The following is a 21,033-nucleotide window of genomic DNA, read 5'->3' as shown; positions in this document are numbered from 1 at the left end:
AGGGATTTGATATAGGTCATACCTGAATGATCTAGTGGTTGTCCCTACTTTCTTCAATTTAAGTCTGAATTTTACAATAAGGAGTTCATGATCTGAGCCACAGTCAGCTCCAGGTCTTGTTTTTGCTGATTGTATAGAGCTTCTCCATCTGTGGCTGCAAAAAATATAATCAATCTGATTTCTGTATTGATCATCTAGTGATGTCCATGTGTAGAGTCTTCTCTTGTGTTGTTGGAAGAGGGTGTTTGCTACGACCAGTGTGTTCTCTTGGCAAAACTCTGTTAGCCTTTGCTTGCTTCATTTTGTACTCCAAGGCCAGATTTGCCTGTTACTCCAGTATCTCTTGACTTCCTACTTTTACATTTCAGTCCTCTATAATGAAAAGGACATCTTTTTGGGGTATTTGTTCTAGAAAGTCTTGAAGGTCTTCATAGAACCATTCAGCTTCTTCAGCATTACTGGTTGAGGTATAAACTTGGATTACTGTGATATTGAATGGTTTGCCTTGGAAACGAACAGAGATCATTCTATCATTTTTGAGATTACACCCAAGAACTGCATTTCAGACTCTTTTGTTGACTGTGAGGACCACTCCATTTCTTCTAAGGGATTCTTGCCCACAGTAGTAGATATAATGGTCATCTGAGTTAAATTCTCCCATTCCAGTCCATTTTAGTTCACTGATTCCTAAAATGTCGATGTTCACTCTTGCCATCTCCTGTTTGACCACTTCCAATTTACCTTGAATCATGGACTTAACATTCCAGGTTCCTATGCAATATTGCTCTTTACAGCATTGCACTTAGTGGAAAACATTGAAAACATTTCCATCGGACCTTGCAAATAAGGATAAGCAACATTTTAATATCAACTATTGATTATTTTTACAATTATTTTTATCCACTCGGTTTCATTTCTTCAGTGCAATATACCCAGCATAAAGCAGAAACAATTGAGACCAAAATAGCTGCTTGATACGTACGAAGCTCTACAAGTGGGTCTAAGGAAGATTTGGAAACTCACAAGCCCTCTTGAGACAACCTCAGAGAACTGAGTGACCTGCGGGGACATTGTGCAGTAGTTTCCTTGCCTCCCAGCTCCAGCTTCACTCCAGCCTGGGGGGCTGGGAACACCAATGCTCAGCCGTCTGCATCCTTTTTCTTAACTGGTTCTTGTCTGGTTTCTCCTTGGTCACACTTCATCTTGTACCACAGCCCCAATGACCATATCGAGATCTTGTCCTCAGATGCTCTCCTAAATTCTAGCTGACTGTCGGGTCTGACTTTGTTCACCACACTTTTATAAGCTTCCTGAAATGGGGAGTCACTTCCCAGGGTTCGGGTAGCTGTGTGTTTGCCTTACCTCTCCAACTTTTCAGCTGTAGTTTTCCTCTCTGTAAGTCCCTGTTTCTTTATATCTATGCTTCTCTGTTAAAAGAGTAAAAATACCCATCAATCTAGCCCCACAAATTGTAGTAGCATCTGTTAGATGCCTAGCACTGTGCTAGGACTGGGGTACAATAACAAATATGAAATTGTTCCTGTCTGGAGTTGTTAAAAAAGTCTAGGGTCAGGGTTCCCTGTCTGTAGCTTTAGGTTATCAGAGGCTCCTGAAAAGCCACAAATACTTCAGGCATTTGCCACCATGGGGTCACTTCTGGGGTTTGAGGAGTTTTGTTTGTTTGCTTGCTTTCTGTCTGGGTCTGGGTTGCATATTTCTTAAGAACATAGCAGTATCTGATAATAAACAAGATTTGATGATCATGATTGAGATTGGACCTTTTTCTGACTTCACTGGAAAAGATTCCACTCCTAAATGAAGGCATTGTCATTTCAATTTCTTTTTAATCTGTCACCATTAAAAAAAATACTCTGAACAGTAGACTTGTGTTGCACAATTAACATGTTATAAGGCATTTGATGTATCGGCCCCAGATGGAGCATGCAGAATAGGATATTTGCCCATAAGTCCTCTTCCAAAGTTTAACAAACAAGAGGGTAAGAAGTTAGCCATTCTTTATTCAGTTTATATGCTTGGGAAGTATTTCTGTATCTTATTTTTGGTGTATTATCCCAGGAAGTGATTAACAAATGAGTTATAAAAGTACCTCTTTATATACCAAGAAAGTGAGGATGAGTCTCACTGTCTCAGACACAGGGTCTGAGACAGAGGGTCTCCCAGTACCATCAGTGGCAAGGATGAGCCCAGGGATTGGGACACTGGCATGGGTGGGAGAGGTGTATATTGGGTATAATACCATGATTTATAATAAGCAATATATTTGGCCTTCATCCCCATTTCTGGCAAAGAAAACTCTTGAAATTTCCTAAACAGAGCAATAAGGGATTTTTGTGATTTTAATGAGGTGACTTTTGGACCCCACCTAAGGGTAGGGGCTGCCAGCAGAGCCAACAGTGATTACAGGGTTGGAAATTCCAGTCCTGTATTCCCACTCTCACCCACCCACTTACCTCCCTGTAGGGGAGAGAGGCTGGAGATTGGATCAGTTTCCAATGGCCCATGATTTGATCAATCATGCCTATGTAATGAAGCCTCCATACAATACCAAAAGAGCAAGATTCTGAGAGTTCCCAGGTTGATGACCCCGGGGTGAGCAGCATTCTGGGAGCGGACATGTGAGGTGCCTCACCCTTTCCCCACACCTTGTCCTATGCATCCGTACTGTCTGTTTGAGTTATATCCTTTCATAATAAACCAGTAATCTAGGAAGTAACATGTTTCTCTAAGATCTGTGAGCCACTGCAGCAAATTAATCAAATGGTGGGGTGGAGGGTTGGGTAGCCGGGTGGGAGCCGGCAGCAGATCATTGGAACCACAGATGGATAGCCACACAGGTGAGGACTTAGACTTGTGACCACTGTCTGCAGTGGGGGAAAGTCTCACAGAACTGGACTCCTCACCTATGGAACCTGACGTTTCTCTGGGTAGACAGTGTCAGAACTGAGTTAAATTGTATGGTGTCCTGAGCCAGTATCCAGCTGGTGTCCTGAGAATCGCTTGCTGCTGCTACTGCTAAGTCGCTTCAGTCGTGTCCGACTCTCTGCGATCCCATAGACGGCAGTCCACCAGGCTCCCCCCGTCCCTGGGATTCTCCAGGCAAGAACACTGGAGTGAGTTGCCATTTCCTTCTCCAATGCATGAAAGTGAAAAGTGGAAGTGAAGTCGCTCAGTCATGTCCGACTCTTAGCGACCCCATGGACTGTAGCCTACCAGGCTCCTCCGTCCATGGGATTCTCCAGGCAAGAGTACTGGAGTGGGGTGCCATTGCACCTTCTCCAAAGAGAATCACTTAGTGGTGTGGAAAAAAACAATTTCCCACCCATATTAGAATCAGGTGTCAGACTCTCCGGGTGTCTTTACAGTTCTGCTTCCTGCTCCTGCCCATTCTTTCCTCTTTCCATCCCACAGGGTTGGTGGTCTGAGTTGTCCTTTGTTTGCTGGGCCCATCATCCAGGCATCCAAACAAAAGGCTCCTGTTCATTTTTTCCTCTCATTCTTCCCACTTCAATGCACATTTCCAAGGACATCTTGACTGTGAGGCCCTCCTTGCTCCCTGAGACAGGGATCAGAGCCCAGGGACAGCTCCCAGACATGCCCTGAGCCCTGCTCCTAACAGTGTTCACATGGATCTGACGAGAGGGGATCCATGAAACTTGGAGATTCTATGCCTCTTTTGCAGTTCAACACATGGTGAAGAATCTGCCTGCAATGCAAGAGACCCAGGTTTGATCCCTGGGTAGGCAAGACCCCTTGGAGGAGAGAATGGCAACCCACTCCAGTATTCTTGCCTGGAAAATTCCTCAGACAGAGGAGCCTGGAGGGCTGCAGTCCATGGAGTCACAACGACTCAGACATGACTGAGTGACTAACACGTTCACTTTCACTTTTTCACATCAAAGCCAGAAAACATTCTCACCTTCAGGGATAGGACCCACAGAGGCCTTGGGAAGTGGCAATTCTAGACAGGCCCATCTTCCTCGGTCCTGTCATTGATACCAGCCCACCGAGCTGACTGGGCACTGCCCTCTTAATCACTCAGCCCTGGTCTATTGTGCTGTATCTGGTGGCCACAAGGGATGGGTAGGTGGTGAGAAAAAGCCTATAAACAGGTCTGGTTTTGGCTTCAGAAAAAAAAAAAGATAAACTTGGATTGTTTGGGGGAAGTAATAAAGCAAAGAAAGAATTAATTGATCTAGTTATGTCCCTGAAAGGGATTTCTTTACTCATTACTCACTTGGATTCAGGAACCCAGGAATAAATGATTAAAAAGTCACACTATGACAGAGTCTGATCCACCATCTGACAAAAAGTGAGTGTCCTCTCTTACAATGTTTGTACTATGTTTAAAATGGAGACGGAGAGACTTCCCTGGTGGTCCAGTGGTTGCAAATCTGCTTTGTAATGCAGGGGACACCAATTTGATCGCTGGTCTGGAAAGATCCCACATGCTGCAGGGCAAATAAATGCATGTGCCATAACTACTGAGCCGGTGCTGTAGACTACGTGCTCCCCCCAGAATAAGCAGCCATAATGCAGAAGCCCATGCACTACGAATAGATAGTAGCCCCTGCTCATCACAACTAGAGAAAGCACATATGTAGCAACAAAGACTCAGAGCAGCCAAAAAATAAATAATATTTAAAATGGAGATGCATACATTTTGCTGTTAAGATAAATCATTCTCCTTCTCTTCACCTTTTTTTTGCCTTTTGTTATTGTGGAGGTGGGAAGTAGGTGGAAGGAGGGCCTCAATAGGATTCAGGACAATTATTGGAAGGTCGGGAGGAGCATCCACCTTCCTTCAGCTCCCAGATTCATTGCTAACAGAAGTGACCCTGGATTTTGTTTGCCTGCTCCTCAGGGCTAGGACAGAGACAGAATCCTATGTGGAAGCCAGCCGGGGGGTCCCTGCCACCCTGTATAGGAAAATAAACCAGAAATTAACAGCAAGAGATTTGCATTCAAGGAAGGAGATTCTTAGAACAGTCCCCAGTCCTTTGAATCCAAATGATGTCATCTGGGCTGATCTCCAGAAGAGAAAACATGTGATTCTCCATATTCTGAGGGCTTTACCAAAGCTTACTTATCAACCATGCGCATGTCCAAAGGCTTTTTAAAAAGTCTGTAAACTCCTTAAACAGCAAATCAAGGGAAGCATCAACACTACTGGTAACTTCATCCTTCTAACCCACTGGACACTATATGATGTAACTTACAAATACTTGTAGCTTAAATAATGTGCTGAAAAACAAAAAGAAAAAACCAAACCAAGACTGGGCCGATCTCCTGAGGAGAAGAGCGCTGCTTTCAGTGAGGCACATGTGTCCAGGACCTGGCTGCGTCTGTGTGCGCATGGGTCTACAGTTTCTTCTCTCTGTGCCAGGTGTCTGTCACTCCTGGGCAGAGAGCCCGAGAGTCTGGGAAGCGTGTCCTATGACCACCCCACCCTTATATCACCCTTTCCAAGTAGTGGCCAAGGAGATTTTAAAAGCAACTCAGTGGAGAGGTGATATAAACTCAACTTTCGAGGCAGATGGCCACAGTGAGCATTAGCTTGGAAATGGCAGATAGCACAAGACAGTCACGATGTCACACTGTGTAGACCCGTTCCTACAAAGCCCCGCTCACATCCAATTCACCCCCACCCAATCAGAGGACCACGGCACCCTCTCCCTCATATGCTAAATAATGTAACCTCAACTAATTCTCTGCTCACTTATTTCAGAAAAGTAAAGACATGAAAGCAGCCACATTTATAAAGAAAAACTCACATAGGTAGTTTATTGGTGGATATCCCGTGTCAGGTATACTATTCTAAATGCGTTACACATGTTAACTCTTATTTATCTTAACCCAATGAGGTAGGAACTATTGCTATTTCCACTTTAGGGATAATGAAGCTGAAACAAAGTGGTTGAGCAACAGCAACCAAGATGATGCAGCTGGTCATAGGGGCTACCTCCGCCATGCAAAGCCACACAAAGCCAACCGCAGAGCCTGAATACTCAATCACTTCACCAAACTTTCATCACTTCTGATTAAAAACATCTACTTCTATTTATTGATTATCCCAAAGCAGTTGACGTTGTGGATCACAACAAACTGTGGAAAATTCTGAAAGAGATGGGAATACCAGACCACCTCACCTGCCTCCTGAGAAGTCTGAATGCAGGTCAAGAAGCAACAGTTAGAACTGGACATGGAACAACGAACTGGTTCCAAATCGGGAAAGGATTACGTCAAGGCTGTATGTATTGTCACCCTCCTTATTTAACTTAAATGCAGAATATATCATGCAAAATACCAGGCTGGTTAAACCACAAGCTGGAATCATGATTGCCAGGAGAAATATCAATAACCCTCGATATGCAGATGACACTATCCTTATGGAAGAAAGTGAAGAAGAACTAAAGAGCCTCTTGATGAAAGTGAAAGAGGAGAGTGAAAAAGTTAACTTAAAACTCAACATTCAGAAAACTAAGATTAAGGCATCTGGTTCCATCATTTCATGGCAAATAGATGGGGAAACAATGGAAACAGTGAGAGACTTTATTTTGGGGGGCTCCAAAATCACTGCAGATGGTGACTGCAGCCATGAAATTAAAAGACGCTTACTCCTTGGCAGGAAAGTTATAACCAACCTAGACAGTATATTAAAAAGCAGAGACATTACTTTGCTGAAAAAGGTCCATCTAGTCAAAGCTATATGAGAGTTGGACTTTAAAGAAAGCTGAGTGCCGAAGAATTGATGCTTTTGAACTATGGTGTTGGAGAAGACTCTTGAGAGTCCCTTGAACTGCAAGGAGATCCAATCAGTCCATCCTAAAGGAAATCAGTCCTGAATATTCATTGGAAGGACTGATGCTGAAGTTGAAACTCCAATAGTTTGGCCACCTGATGGAAGAACCGACTTACTGGAACAGACCTTGATGCTGGGAAAGATTGAAGGCAGGAGGAGAAGGGGATGACAGAGGATGAGATGGTTGGATGGCATCACCAACTCAGTAGACATGAGTTTGAGCAAGCTCCGGGAATTGGTGATGGACAGGAAAGCCTGGCGTGCTGCAGTCCATGAGGTCGCAAAGAGTCGGACATGACTGAGCAACTGAACTGAAATGAACTGAGGACCTCCAAATCAAAGTTGTTTAGAAGTGATGAGGGTGGACATTCTTGCTTTTCTATTGATCTTCCTGGGAAAGCAATTCAGTCTTTCATTCCTAAGCATGATGTTGTCTGCAAGTTTTTTTTTTCTTTTTTTACAGATGCCCACTTATCAGATTGAGAATGCTTTCTTTATACCTAGCTTGCTGAAAAATTTTCTAATCATAAATGGGTATTGAATTTTATCAAATACTTTTCATGATCTATTGAAATGATCATGTGGTTTTCTCTTTTAGTCATTTATGTGGTTTACAGTCATTTATGTGGTTTAGTCATTTATGTGGTTTATACATTTACAAAAGTTAAACGAACATTGCATTCCTAGGAAAAGCCATATGTATGTGCTGTGTGCTTAGCCACTCAGTCATGTCCACGTCTTTGCAACCCCATGGGCTGTAGCCTGCCAGGCTCCTCTGTCCATGGGATTCTCCAGACAAGAATACTGGAGTGGGTTGCCATCCCCTTCTCCAGGGAATCTTCTCAACCCAGGACTACACAGTACATAGAGTTGCAAAGAGTCAGACACAAATGAAGCACGCATCTGTCTATTAATATATGATATGTATTTTCTCATTGCTCAGTCAGTGCTCAATCATGTACAACTCTTTGCAACTGCATGGACTGTAGCCCATCAGGCTCCATGGAATTTCTCAGGCAAGAATATGGAGTGGTTTGCCATTTCCTTTTTCAGGGATCTTCCTGATCCAGTCTCTTACATAGGCAAGCAGATTCTTTACCACTAGTGCCACCTGGGAAGCCATAATGTGTATTATGTGTAGCTAGATTTAGTTTCTAAATATTCTTAAGAAGTTTGAGTCTATATTCATGAAGGATATTAATTTTCTTTTAATGTATCTATCTGGTTTTAGTATCACAGTAATGATACGTTGTAAAATGTTTCTTCCTTTTTTATTTCTCAAAGAATTTACATAGATCTAGCATTATTTACCAGAGAAGGCAATGGCACCCCACTCCAGTACCCTTGCCTGGAAAATCCCATGGATGGAGGAGCCTGGTAGGCTGCAGTCCATGGGGTCGCAACGAGTCGGACACGACTGAGCGACTTCACTTTCACTTTTCACTTTCATGCATTGGAGAAGGAAATGGCAACCCACTCCAGTGTTCTTGCCTAGAGAATCCCAGGGATGGTGGAGCCTGCTGGGCTGCCGTCTATAGGGTCCCATAGAGTCGGACACGACTGAAGCGACTTAGCGGCAGCAGCAGCAGCATTATTTACTCCTTAAATATTTGATAAGATTCACCAGTTTAGCAATGTGGGCATGGAGTTTTCTTTATGGAAAGTTTTTAAGCTATAAATTTAATTATTTTAATCATTGAGAACTAGTCATGCATATATGCTTCTCTTAAATGAGTCTTTATAGTAGCTTGATACTTCTTTCCAGGAATTTGTCCATTTCATCTAAGTTGTCAAATTTATCAGATTCAAAGTTGTTAATAATTTTTACTTATTATCCTTTTGATGACCATGGGGTTTCCTTCATGATAAGTTTATTTATTTATGTATTCATTCATTTTTGGCCATGCTGGGTCTTTGTTGCAGTATGGGCTTTTATCTACTAGCGGAGAGCGGGGGCTGCTCTCTAGGTTCAGAGCACAGGTTTCTCACTGCAGCGGCCTCTCGCTGTGAGGCACAGGCTCTAGGACGCACAGGCTTCAGTAGTTGTGGCATGCAGGCTTAGTTGCTCTGCAGCACGTGGGATCTTCCGGGACTAGGGATTAAATGGACCAGAGAAGTCTTCCCGCACCAGGGAGTCTCCTGCATTGGCAGGTGGATTCTTTACCAGAGAAATCCTTCTCTTTCATTCTTGATATTGGTCTTCTTCTCCTTCTCCCTCTCGCTTTCTCTTGCGCACATTTTGCTTGAACCGTATGAACGAGAACTATGAGAACAGAGTTTCTCAAACTTGGAACAGTTAACATTTTGGGCTAAATAATTATTGTGAGGGGTTGTCCTATGAATAGAGGATATTAGCAGCATCATTTAACCTTTACTCACTGCATACCTGTAGCAACTACACCCTCTCCATTTGTGTCAGTCAAAGCTGTCTCCAGACATGGACAAATGTCCCCTGGGATGGGTGGAATCACCTTTTGTTAAGAACCACTGGGTCAGAGATTCATAGATTTTTGTCTTGTTGACTTTCTAAAAATATATCTTGTTTTTTATCTTACTGGTGTCTGTTCTTATCTTTATGATTACCTTCCTTTTATTTGGGGCCTCCCTGGTAGGTTTTCCCTTGTGGCTCAGCTGGTAAAAAATTCATCCGCAATGCGGGAGACCTGGGTTCAATCCCTGGGTTGGGAAGATCCCCTGGAGAAGAGAAAGGCTACTCACTCTAGTATTCTGGCCTGGAGGATTCCATGGACTGTATAGTCCATGGAGTCACAGAGTCGGACACGACTGAGTGACTTTAACACACACACACATGTCCCTGGTAGCTCAGCTGGTAAAGAATCCCACCTGCAATGCAGGAGACCCCAGTTCAATTCCTGGGTCAGGAAGATCCTTTTTATTTACTGGGTTTAACTTCGGTAGCTTCAAGTTTAAAATCTTTCTTTTTATAATAAAAGCATTTAATGCTGTGTATTTTTCTCTTGGCATGTATTTAGCTGCATCTCATTAATTTTACACATTGTGTTTTCATTTTCATGCAGCTTACATATTATTTTGTAATTTGCTTTTAAATTTCTTCTTTAACCCAGGATGTCTTGGTCTATTTGAGTAGCTGCAACAAACTGCCCCAGACTAGGTGGCTTGTAAACAACAGGAATGTATTCCTAAAGTTCTGGAGGCTAGAAGTCTGAGATCATGTGGCCAGCAGAGCTGGTCCTGATGAAGGTCCCCTTCCTTCCAGGTAGCACACTGTCACCTTAGTGCTGTGTCCTCACATAGCTGACCGGGCTAAGAAGCTCTCTGAGGCCACTTTTATAAGGGCACCAATCCCATGAATAAGGGCCCCGTTAGCCAATCACCACCTAATCACTCCCCAAGGCTTCCCCTCCTAACTACACCTGGGACATTAGGGTTTTAACACATGAATCTCAGGGGGACACAAACATACAAACCAGAGCACAGAGGTTATTTAGAAGTGAAAATGAAAGCGTTAGTCGCTCAGTCATTTCTGACTCTCTGCAACCCCATGGACTGTAGCTTGCCAGGTTCCTCTGTCCAAGGGATTCTCAGGCAAGATTACTGAAGTGGGTAGCCATTTCCTCCTCCAGGGGATCTTCTCAACCCATGGATCGAACCTGGATCTCCTACATTGCAGGCAGATCCTTTACCATCTGAGCCTCCAAGGAAGCCCATTTAGAAGTGTGTTCTTTAATTTTTAAATATTTGAGAACATTGTCAGATATCTTCCTAATCTTCCCATTGTTGATTTCTAGTTTAAATTCATTGTGGCAAACATAATTTTTATTATTTAAATTTTTAAAAGTTACTGAAGGAGTTTCCCAGTGGCCTAGTGATTAGGATCCTTTTCTTTCACTGCCGCAGTCTGGGTTCAATCCCTAGCTGGGGAACTGAGATACTGTTAGCCATGTAGCATAGCCAAAAACAAAAAACAAAAAAGTTACTGAGAATTTTTTTAAAATCCCAGAATATGGTCTATTTTAGTGAGAGGTTCATAGGCACTATAAAAAACTGTGTATCCTGCAGATGTTGGTCAAGTGTTCTATAAATGTCAGGTCAAGTTGGATGTGTTCCTAGTCTCCTACAGTGCTACCAATTTTTTATTTGTGCTATTCATTAACAAGTAAGAATGGTTATAATTTCTGGACACTGTAGACTTATCAATTTCCCCTTGTAGTTCTATCCATTTTTGTTTCATGCGTTTTAAATTTTTGTTATTATATGCATATATGTTGAGAATTTGTCATCTTGAACTTAGCTCATTATTAATTATGAACTTTATCCTTGATAATACTCCTTGCTCTGAAATTTGTTTTGTTAGATATTAACATAGCCACTTAGGTTTTCTATGATTAGTTTTGTATTTTATAGCATTTTCCCATCTTTTTACTTTTAAACTATCTGTGCCTTTAAATTTTAAAGGAGTTTTTACAGACAACATATAATTCCTCAGATTGTCTAATTTATATGAAACTATCTTTAAGTTTGCTAGCACTTTCTTCTGTCATCTTCAATCTCTTGTAAAGACTATCCAGTGGATGCTTTATTTTAGATATTAATGCTTTACTTCTATGACTTCAATTTGGTTATTTTCAACATTTTCTATTGTTCTCTGACATTCTCTATTCACTTGAGCATATTTTCTTTTATAGTGTCAAACATAGTTAAAAAGCTGTTTTAAAATCTTTGGTAATTTCACTATGTGGGTTATCTCTGGGTTTGTCTCCATTGATTGCCTTTTAGTGAACATTGGTCACATGTTCTTCTTTCTTCACATTTCTGGTAATTTAAGATTATATCCCAGACATCGCTAATGATATGGTGTACAGGTTTTGGTTTCTCTTATGTCCCTCTTTAGAATATTGAATTTTTTTATCAGACAATTTTGTGTGTTGCCTGAAGCAGTAGAAACCTGGTTTACTTCTTCTAGCCTTAATTGGGCTGTTTGGAGCCTTCCCCATACCTATGTAGTCCAAGAATCAGAGATTTAAGCAAAATTGATGTGCAGAATATAGTCTCCTCCATGGCTCTCTCCTTTCTGAGACTTGCTTTTCAATTTCTAGCTTCTGTGGTCCCCCTGAAACTTCTCCTCTGATTATTCAAGCTTTTAGGACTATGAATTTTCTGGCCAAGTTCTAGCCACCCCATCTGGCATAAATTGGAGTTTGCTCTCAGGTAAACAAATTGAGAAAAATGAGAAACTTATTCCTTGCCATGTCTTCCTTCCAAGAGTGGGCTGCTATCAAGTTTCTGCCTGTTTGGGTTTGTTCTCCAGTGCCTTTAGGTAGTTGTCGTATTTTCTCTAGAGTTCATTGTTGTTTTCTGAAGGATATTTGGCCCAGTAAGAACTACTCCTCCATTACCAGAAACTAGAATCCCATTGCTCTGGCTTGGATTCTTTTAATATACAAATACAATGATTTATACTTGTCCATCATTGACAGTTTTTCTTTCAGGAGTCTATTCTTAACTACTCAAAATGACAGTATCATCTCCAGTATAAATACTTTGCTTTGTTGCCTCTATTCCAAGTTATTTATTAATTCATGCAGTCTTTACAGAACTCTCTTATTCACCCATTTCTTTTCAGAGAAGAATTAATTTATATTATTTGCTTCTTATCTCTAAACCCTTTATAAGATAAAACAGACTCTTCACTACAGCCTGACCAGATTTTGAAAATAGCTAGTGTAAAACTCTGTCAGATGGCTTTTGAAATTCTCAGTGGACTGTATCAACCAATTGTTTATGCATATGTCTTTTTATTTCGTTATCAATAATTTATCTACATCAATAATTTATCCACATCAATAATTTATCCACAACATATTTTTTAATGTTTCGCTAGAGAGCCATGTCACCTCATATGTTATTTTAAGAGTTTAATAGTCCATTCCTTTATTAATTATAACTTAATATCAGCTTGTTTAGCATAGAAATGTGATGTAACTTTAAATTCTTGGATTCTTTCTGGATTTTTTCACTAATATTACACTTGCAATTTTCTAGTCTTGTGACATGGAAATCATAAGAAGTCAAAATTTACATTTTGGCTACACATACCTGATTTTATACCTCCATGACTTTAAGAATGCCATCTGATTTTGGTGATTTAAGCTAAATTTATTTTGCTAATAATAGGTAATGTTTATTATACATGCATTAGATGCCAGACAATGTTCTAAGTGTATGATCTCATCTTGTCCTCCAATTCATTTCCATCTACAGATATAAACTGTTGGATCACATTCAAGGTATTGACCACCTTGGATCATATCCAAGATATTGATCTAATGCTTCTAACACTGAGAGGAAGTGTTGGAACAGTGCATCTTTCTCAATAAGCCTTCAAAACACAAGGTTTCTTTACCTATTTTGTAAACTGCTGCATGTGTACTCTTTTGCATGCGTGCTAAGTTGCTTCAGTCCTGTCCGACTCTGCGACTCCATGGACTATAGCCCACCAGGCTTCTCTGTCCAACGGATTCTCCAGGCAAGAATACTTGAGTGGGTTGTCATGCCCTTCTCTAGGGGATCTTCCCAACCCAGAGATCGAACCCATGTCTCTTACATCTTCTGAATTGGCAGGTGGATTCTTTACCACTAGTGCCACTTGGGAAGCCCCAAACTGGTTCTATAATACTAATATATTTTCAGTAGTCATGTATGGATGTGAGAGTTGTACCAAAAAGAAAGCTGAGCACTGAAGAATTGGTGCTCTTGAACTGTGGTGTTTGAGAAGACTCTTGAGAGCTCCTTGGACTGCATGGAGATCAACCAGTCAATCCTAAAGGAAATCAGTCCTGACTATTCATTGGAAGGAATTATGCTGAAGCTGAAGCTCCAATACTTTGGCCACCTGATGTGAAGAACTGACTCATTGGAAAAGACCCTGATGCTGGGGAAGATTGATGGAAGGAGGAGAAGGGACGACAGAGGATGAGATGGTTGGATGGCATCACCAACTTGATGGACATGAGTTTGAACAAGCTTCGGAAGTTGGTGATGGACAAGTTGGGCCTGGTGTGCTGCAGTCCATGGGGTCGCAAAGAGTTGGACATGACTGAGCAACTGAAAGGAACTGAACTGAATATATTTTCTGCCAGGGAGGGGGAACTTTAAAAAGTAGGAGAAATGGCAAAGCTTCCAACAGAGACAGACTACTAGCATGCTGTACGATAATAAATCATATTTTATTACTTTCAGAACTTCATTCTTTTATCAGTATTTGAGTGAAACAATTGTTTTTTCATGTGTTTTTGGCTCAACTTACTTATTGCATAGGTTTTGTCTCTTTCTTCCCCTATTTTGGGTTATAGTTTGCTTTTTCTGGCATTCAGTTTGAGGCATCCCCTTGGGCTCATTTGCTCTTGAAATGTCTTTTCATTTTTTCAAAGTCTGCTTTTAGTTGGAAGAGCTTTTTCTTATCATTGTCTTTTTTTTAAAAAAAATCTACTTTTTCCATTTTTCTCTTTTCATCCTCCTGGTCTGTTGTGATTCATTTTCATTCTTTGTGCTTTTATTTACAAGCTTCCTCCCATGGTGCTTTTTCTCTGCTTCCTTTCATAATTTTCCTTTATATCTTCACAATTTATATTTTGTTTCTACAGTTAACTGTCTTATATGACTGCCTCAGTTTTTGTGATTTCTCCCGTATCAGGGTCTTTTCCTTTCTTCTTTCTTTAAATTCTTCTACCAGCACTCAAACTGGTAATGCACTGAGTTGAAACAAAGGATTTCATGACATTTCCATTGCTTCCATTCCCAGTTTTTCAAAAACGAGTTGTGTGCTTTCTCAATTTTTATTTCTCTACCACCCTCCCAAACCTACTCTGCTCCTGCTAGTTTTATATTCCTGTTTTTCTCTCCATTTATACCCTTTGAGATCATTCTCCTCTATTACCAGGAGAACTAGGATGACTTGAGCTAACTAAGGAAGAAGGAAGTGCATTTTCATGCACTCTCATGAAAATGGACCATATATACCCCATGCATTTGAACCTCATCTAGTAATTATTCAAGTTCAAAGTTGGTTACTATGCCTTAGAAGTTCCTAAAACTTTTTTAGCAGAGAAAAGACAGATGAATCAAGGGTGGAAATAATGAGGAAGGCAACTTAGCAGGGAGGATAGCTAAGAGCCTGCACAGGGACAAAGGCTGAGGAATAGAGAAAGGTTTTCCTGTCTTTATTGTTTTTAACCACCATAGACTTCTTGCAGTGTCAGTGACAGCTGTGACTCTCCTCAGGTTCTAGAATATCCAGGAGCCCAAACTGTGCCCCTTGTTGCTTTCCTGTGGAAGGAAAAGCTGAATATACCCAAATGGCTTCTTTTCTTATCATAAGCATCCAAAAGTTTTTGAAGAGCTCTCAAGATACTCTCTCTTGTCAGCTGCCTGGTGTATTTTCTACACAGCCTAGGGGTCTGAGACCTTGTGTTCTTTTGAAAATATTTACAATCCATCATTCCCTCCCTTTTCTAGCCTGTGTCAAGGTCACCAATTTCACCGCTCAGTTGAGCTTCCATGGACCAGAAGTAGTGCTGAAGAGTATGAGATGCTAGGTTTGCCCCCAGGGAGTAGGCACAGTCCGGCTGCAGAGGGACCAAGATTAGTTCCAGGAGGTCTCTTTTCATCTGTTGGACTTCCTCACTAGTAACTTCCACCATAGGCATTTGCTCTATCAGCCTTTTGTAGCGGTGATGGTGCAGCATTTTAGATGGTGGGTACATATAGAAGCCCAGCTGAGCAGATGCACTCTCTGGCCACCTAATCCTGCTAAAATTTGACAGCCCCACTTCACTAATTGATAGGAGAAGACAGCCGGATGGCAGAGTATCTGTGGTCTGTGATCACAATCCTTTGTCCAAGCTAAGCTGATGAAGACCTCTCTAGGAAATATTTCTTTCTAAAGCTAGCTTGAATAACAAATCTGCTGTGAAATAGATCTTATCCTGTTTCCCTGCCATCAGTCACTTTACAGACTTCATCCCAGAATACAAATATACTGAATAAATTTAGTCTAAGGAGAAACACTATACATTTTGAATGGCCAATAGCAATTTATCTAGAGAAATCTGGTTTTCCACCACCCTCGAAGCCCAGTAAAAGGCTAAGTGAATTCTTTTCCATAGCCAACAACTCTTGCTGATGCTTTTCCAAAGAGACACACAAACCAAGAAAAATATATCATGAATGTTATTGAAAGTAAATTAGTTTTTGAGACAATGAAAACATTTTATTCATTTAAATTAAAGCAGGATGGCAGTGGCCTGCTTTTAAGTCATGTTGTCCATGAAATTGAAGCAATGCATTCATCTCGATTTTTCATGCTCATTGTCCCTATTTTAAAACGGTCAACTTCAGTTGCCACTTATTTGCATAAGTTGTTTAACTTTGAGTCTGTTTTTGACCAAAACTAAAGTGCATTGAAATGTCACTGTTTAACACATGGCCAGTCACCTCCTTCAGCGAAGCCACTTGTCTTCATAGAATATTTAGAGCCCCCAAAGATGCTATTCCCCTTGACAATGGAACAATACTGTGCTTAGGGATTTGGTAATGAGAAGAGAGTATTTGCTAGTACTGAAAAAGCTAAAATTGAAAAAGCCCTCACAAAATAGAAACAAGCATATGCAGTCATTAAATGATGGTGTGTATATATTTCATCATTTTCAGAATCACTTTCACAATTAGGAAAAGGAAAAAAGATGATTTAGTCAGACAGGTTCCAAGTGGTTTTGTGATCTAATACTGATAAATTCTAAAATCATTGTTAGCCTGCACAAATTAGAGATATGTTAAAGGCACATAGAAACATCTTCAATTTTTGAGATAATAACTCTGTAATTTATTTTACATCAAACTTTTCAAATTAAACCAACATGTTTAAATGTCAGCTTCTACAATTGGCACAGAATTTTTAAGTGTTCTAAATATCTCAAAATGGGTGATATATAAAAAACCTTGTGCCTCAGAAACACTTATGTGTGTCCCCAAGACCAGGGAATAAATATGTTGTCTAAGTGTCCTTTACATTGTACATGTCAGGATCATTATTCATTTGTAATTATTACAGACTTTACATAGACTTTTGTAGAAAAAGATCATCAAACCATAAGACTAGGTCAAGAAGAATTTAATTTACAGACTATTTCTTAAGGAAATAGAATTTTTTTCTATACAGAGTACAGATACAGCCGTTGTTGTTCAGTCACTCAATCGTGTCTGACTCTTTGCAACCCCGTGGACTGCAGCACACCAGACTTCCCTGTCCGGAGTTTGCTCCGACTCATGTCCATTGAGTCGATGATGCCATCGACCATCTCATCCTCTGTTGCCTCCTTCTCCTCCTGCCCTCAATTTTCCCCAGCATCAGGGTGGTATTGAATATTTATAAATGGAATGAAAAGGAGGAGTTATGGTTCTTAATAGACTTATACCAGAAGTCCCAAAATCTGTATAAGGAACGGGGTTGCTAGACCAGTAAGCAAGAAAAAAAAAGAATCTTTCAACTCTTGTTTTGAAATAATAACTGCTTTGAAAATCAAATATTTTATTCTTAGGGGCCCAAAACATTTTCAATAAGGAAATGATTTTCTATTTTTTATTAAATAGGAATCATAGGAGAGGTGTTTCAATTATATAAAATTCTGGATTAGTGGAGTACAAATTAAAGAGGAATTATAGTAAAATAGAAACAGATTGTGCAAGTTTAGTTTTAGAGGTACTTCAAAAATTCAGCCACAAAGCAAGATTTTGGAACATGTTATGATTATGGACTCTGTGGGCAGCGGCTCTCTTCTGAGTTTGGAAAGGGGCTGTGAGTCTGGCCTGCCAGGTCTTCGTTTCTCAGAGGATACCATACTGAAATGGCTTAGTGAGCTCCCCCTAGAATTTAGTTTGAGAGGAAGATGAATTGGAACTTCAGAGTGAAAATGAGCAGTTGAGCTTTCGTCATGGGAGAAAGAGAAGTTTTATAACTGGACACATATGATAGTCATTTCCTTTGTTATTAATGCTTTCGAACCTAAGTGCATCTAGCATTACAGATATCACACAAAGAAGAGGCTATTCTTTGGCTGGAATGAGCTCAGAGAAAGAATCCAAGTGTTTCTCTGGTAGACCTGAATTCTTTGGTCAATTTTTTCCCATCACTTCCTATTTATTGCCACTTTGGCCTCCTTTATTCTTCTATCATGGGCTACATCTAGTCATATAAAGCTCACATTGTGCATTTAGGAGGAAAATAACATCTCTGACACCAGTCCAAGTTCTGAACTAATTGAAATATAGGACAGAACTCTTATACAGATCAGGAAGTTTGATTGAGTAGTAATAAAGTCATTTGTTCAGTACAGTTTTTGTTGTTGTTCAGTCACTAAGTCACGTTCAACTCTTTGCAATCCAATGGACTGCAACATGCCAGGCTTCCCTGTCCTTCTCCATCTCCCAGAGTTTGCTCAGATTCATGTCCATGTAGTCTGCGTTGCTATCTAACCATCTCATCCCCTACCACCCTCTTTTCCTTTTGCCTTCAATCTTCCCCAGGATCAGAGTCTTTTCCAATGAGTTGGCTGTATATATCAGAGGGCCAAGTTACTGGGGCTTCACCTTCAGCATCAGTCCTTCCAATGAATATTCAGGACTGATTTCCTTTAGGATTGAGTGGTTTGATCTCCTTGCAGTCCAAGGGACTCTCAGAAGTCTTCTCCAACATTACAATTTGAAAGCATCAATTCTTTGATGCTCAGCATTCTTTATGGTCCAACTTTCACATCCATACCTGACTAGTGGAAAAACCATAGCTTTGACTATATGGACCTTTGTCAGCAAAGTGTTATCTCTGCTTTTTTAATACACTGTCTAGATTTGTCATAGTTTTTCTTTCAAGGAGCAAGTATCATTTAATTTAATGGCTGCAGTCACCTTCCACAGATATTTTGGAACCGAAGAAAATAAAATCTGTCACTGCTTCCACTTTTTCCTCTTCTATTTGCTATGAAGTGATGGGACAAGATGCCATGATTTTGTTTTCCAAATGTTGAGTTTTAAGCCCGCTTTTCCACTCTCCTATTTCACCCTCATCAAGAGGCTTTTTAGTTCCTCTTCACTACATATCTAAGACTGCTGATTTTTCTCTGGGCAATCTTGATTCCAGCTTGTGATTTATCTAGCCTGGCATTTTGCATGATATGCTCTGCATAGTAGAGTATATAAACAGGGTGACAGCATCTCTTCTCTGGTAACTTAGACAGAATCTGCCTGTGATGAGAGAGACCTGGGTTTGATCCCTGGTTTGGGTAGATCCCCTGGAGAAGGAAATGGCTACCCACTCCAGTAGAACTGCCTGGAGAATTCATGGACAGAGGAGCCTGGCAGACTACAGACCATGGGGTCACAAAGAGCCAGACATGACTGAGTGACTTTCACTTCCCTTCCTAAGGCCCACTTGACTTCACACTCCAGGATACTGGACTCTAGGTGAGTGATCACACCACTGTGATTATCCTGGTGATTAAGACCTTTTTGTAGAGTTCTTCTGTTTATTGTTGCCACTTCTTTTAATCTCTTCTGTCAGGTCCTTACCGTTTCTGTCCTTTATCATGCTCATCCTTGCATGAAATATTCCCTTGATATCTCCAGTTTTCTTGATGAGATATCTAGTCTTTCCTCTACTTCTTTGCACTGTTCATTTAAGAAAGTGAAAGAAAGAAAGTGAAGTGGCTCAGTCGTGTCTGACTCTTTGCGACTCCATGGACTGTAGCCTACCAGGCTCCTCTGTCCATGGGATTTTGTAGGCAAGAGTACTGGAGTGGGGTGCCATTTCCTTCCCCAGGAGATCTTCCAGACCCAGGGATTGAACCCGGATCTCCCGCATTGTAGGCAGACGCTTTATTGTCTGAGCCACCAGGGAAGTCCATTTAAGAAGGCCTCCTTATCTCTCCTTGATATTCAGTATAGTTTAGGTACAACAAAAAATGAGCTTGATAGCATTCTTTTGAATTAAACATTTACCTCCAGAACATATGCTTTTGACAGGCACATCTCCAAAAAGAAAGCAGCAGTTCAATTCCATCTGAAACTCACCCATCACCCTTAAGTGGTAAACAGAACTTAGGGGTGTTATTCTAATGCAGTGGTTCTCAAATGTGTTCCAGGGCTTGGAGATCCACAAGCCCTTTCAGGAATTCAGAAGGTCAAAACTGCTTTTGATACTATTATTTGCCTTTTCACTCTCATTTTCTCACAAGTGTACTGTGGGGTTTTCCAGAAGCTATATGACACACAGTGTTGCAACAAACTAAATGCAAAATCCCATGGCTGATTCATGTCAATGTATGGCAAAAACTATTACAATATTGTAAAGTAATTAGCCCCCAACTAAAATAAAAATAAATAAATAAATAAATAAATGCAAAATCCAGAATCCAACTGACTTTCATTATGCTGTTCATTAAATAGGATTTTCAAAAATGTAAAACAAGGCCACTTTTCTCATTGAATTTTTTCTTTAACTTTTTAAAATCTTTTTGTTTTGAAATCATTTTAAACTTACAGAAGATAACACAAATTATTGGATGTACACTTCACCCAACTTCTTTCAACATTTCATGTAACCATAATGTTTACAAACTATCAAAACGAAGAAATTAACATTGATATAATACTATTAATTAAACCACAGAATTTGCCCAGATTTCAGCAGTTTTTACACTAATATCCTTATTCTGATCCAGAATCCAATCCAGGATACATCATTGCAATTTTAGTTGTTCATGCGCTGTCATGTCCAATTTTTTGTGACCCCAGGGACTGCAGCATGCCAGGCTTCCATGTCCGTCACCATTTCCCAGAGTTTGCTTAAACTCATGTCCATTGAGTTGGTGATGCCATCCAACCATCTCATCCTTAGCATTAATGAATGTCATCCCCTTCTCCTCCTGCCTTCAATCTTTCTCAGCATCAGGGTCTTTTCCAATGAGTCAGTTCTTTGCATCAGGTGGTCAAAGTATTGGAGCTTTAGCTTCAGCATCAGTCCTTCCAATGAATATTCAGGGTTGATTTCCTTTAGGATTGACTTTTTTTATTGCCTTGCTGTCCAAGGGACTCAGTTGTCATGATAAATTTCTTTTGTCTCCTCTTATCTGTGACAGTTCTTCATAATTCCCTTGTCCTCAAGACCTTGATGCTTTTTAATA

Source organism: Giraffa tippelskirchi, chromosome 11 (assembly GCF_054371585.1).
Source record: "Giraffa tippelskirchi isolate mGirTip1 chromosome 11, T2T-mGirTip1v1.2.pri, whole genome shotgun sequence".
NCBI lineage: Eukaryota > Metazoa > Chordata > Mammalia > Artiodactyla > Giraffidae > Giraffa > Giraffa tippelskirchi.
This window is presented reverse-complemented; position numbering follows the sequence as displayed.